This window comes from Artibeus jamaicensis, unplaced genomic scaffold, assembly GCF_021234435.1.
Source record: "Artibeus jamaicensis isolate MK-2021 breed Jamaican fruit bat unplaced genomic scaffold, CSHL_Jam_final contig_3029, whole genome shotgun sequence".
NCBI classification, from domain to species: Eukaryota; Metazoa; Chordata; class Mammalia; order Chiroptera; family Phyllostomidae; genus Artibeus; species Artibeus jamaicensis.
The window spans coordinates 2805-5511 of record NW_026521695.1 but is presented as its reverse complement, the minus strand read 5'-3'; positions in this window follow the sequence as shown (position 1 = coordinate 5511).

The following is a 2707-nucleotide window of genomic DNA, read 5'->3' as shown; positions in this document are numbered from 1 at the left end:
AACCATTTGCTCACAAGTGTCCTTGGTCAGAGAAGATAACATCTTGAGATCCAAATTGCCTGGCTTTGTTTAATGTTCTTGCCTCGGTTTCCTAATTCCACTTGGCCAAGAATTTTCCTGGTTTCTTCCCATCCTGCTTCACATAGAAACTGAGGATAGAGACTTCAGAAGAGGCCGACACTGCCGACATTTCACCAGGGACATTAGCCTCCTGAGCAGCGCAAAACAGCAGAGTTCCCGTGTTTGCCCGCCCTGGTCCCAGTCTGTGTTGCTTGTCATGGCAGCCCCAGCGGACGTTCTCTGCTCCATGTCTTCACAGCTTTGCAAAGCAGTCGCCCAATCAAACTCTTCAGTTAGTTCTTGCAGTCATGTTGGCCAGATTTTATTTTCTAAACAGTATTCAGTATTCATTTTAGTCTTTGAAAAATACATTATCCCATTCCGAGAAAGAGCCTTAATTTTTTTGCATACAAAGATTGATAGAGATATTTAGGTCATAAAAATCTTTTATCATGAGTGATAATTTTTTTGAATTTTATTTATTTTTTCTTTTTCTTTCTTTTTTCTTTTCTTTTTATCTTCTTTTTCTTAGGTAAAGGGCTTGGTGATGATGAACTCCTTGAATTTGGTCTTATCTGAGAAGCACTTTATCTGTCCTTCCATTCTAAATGAAAGTTTTGCTGGATAGAGTAATCTTGGTTGTATGTCTTTGGATTTCATGACTTGGAATAATTCTTTCCAGCCCCTTCCTACCTGGAAGGTCTCTTTTGAGAAATCCACTGACAGTCTGATGGGGACTCCTTTGTAGGTGACTGTCCCATTAGCTCTTGCTGCTTCTAGGATTCTCTCCTTCATTTTAATTTTGGCTAATGTGAACATGATGTGCCTTGGTGTATTTCTTCTTGAGTCCAACTTCTTTGGGACTCTCTGAGTTTCCTGGATTTCCTGGAAGTCTATTTCCTTTGCCAGATTGGGGAAATTCTCCTTTATTATTTGTTCAAATCAGTTTTCCACTGGTGGCTGTTCCTTTCCCCCTTCTGGTACCCCTATAATTCGGATGTTGCAACATTTAAAGATGTCCTGGAGGTTCCTCAGACTCCCCTCATTTTTTCGAATTCTTGCTTCTTCACTCTTTTCTGTTTGGCCATTATTTGCTTTCTTCTGGTCCACTCCATTGATTTGAGTCCCAGTTTCCTTTTCATTGCTATTGGTTTCCTGTGCAATTCCATTCCTTTCAATTAGTTTCACCTTCATATGTTTGTCTAATTTGTGGCTATAATCAACCAGTTCTGTGAGGATCCTGATCATCAGTGTTTTAAACTGAGTGTCTGAGAGTTTTGCTATTTCTTCATTGCTTAGATTTATAGGCTCTGGGTCTTTGAGATCTTCTTGAGCCATTTTGGTCTGTTCGCTCCTGTTAAGTATGAGGAGCGGAGCCTTGGACTCCCAGGACGCTGAGTTGTGATGCTGTATGTGGGGGCATGGTCAGAGTGGGGAAATGCAGCCCCCTCTGCTGTTTTGCACTGTGATTGGGGAGCAGAGCCTTAGGTGGTTCACCATGGCAGGGCCACTTAGGGCGCTGGGTTATGACACTGCATGTGGAGGTGGGGTCAGAGTGGGGAAATGGCAGCGCCCTCTGCTGCTGCCTGCCCCTGGGGCCCACTCCCTCGCTGGTCTATCTTTGCACAAACGCGAGACCACAGTCAAATCTCAGCTCTGCTCCCTCGCTGGTTCCTTGTGGTCGCTTGCGGGTCACTCACTAGGTCCACCCATTGCAACCCTGCGCCTGGGTTCTGCTTGCCTGAATCCATCTCACCAAGTTTTTCTGCGCAACCCCGCTCCGCCAGCTGCTAGTTTCACCCCTCTTACCAGTCAGGCTGAGGAATTTGTTGTTATCAGACTTCCGAAAAGTTCAATTTTCTGTGTTCTGGCTGTGTTTTCTGTTGCTAATATTTAGTTGACTCTAAACTAGGTTGTGAGAGAAAGCAAGGCATATCCACCTATGCCTCCACCTTGGCGGAAGTCTTTTTTTTTAAATTTAAAATCAATTTACTTATAACAACACAAACCATATGTATACACAATGAAAGTTGTAGAGGTGACAGACACATTCAAAAGGACATTTAAATGAAGTTAAAAAAATCAGATTTGCCAGGGTCCCAGCTGGCTTTTACAGCACAGTCGAGTTACGCACACAGTTCCACGACTGTGGTGACATCATCTCCAAATATGGAGGAACGATTTCCCTTTGTTTGAGTCTCGGGGCCCGTGGACTGCCTTCCTCAGACCAGAGCCCTTGGCTCCACACGGTGCTAAGTCCTGTGAGGGTCTCACTGCTGCTGCCCAGGAGGAGGGTGAGTGAGGAGCTCCCAGCAACTTTGGGGCCTTAGCACTAGTGGCAAAGGCTGGCTCGGTCCCGGCAGATCCAAGACAAGGCCCCCTGCCTGCCCATGTTAACAGCACGGTCTCACCTGTGTCCCCAGAAAATGTTGTGTTATTGCAACTTTCCAGACCCCAGCTGAGCAAAGCTCCTCCTGCAAGGGATGCTTCGGGGACTTAACTCAGCCCTTCATGCCACAGCGGCCCCTGGGCCAGGCCCGGTGCTCCATTGTTTTCATTGGACATTTGTGCTGAAATAGAGGATTTGTTTTTACTGGAAAAAAAGTGGAAGATGTGACACCGCAATACCTAGAACTGCATACAGGCA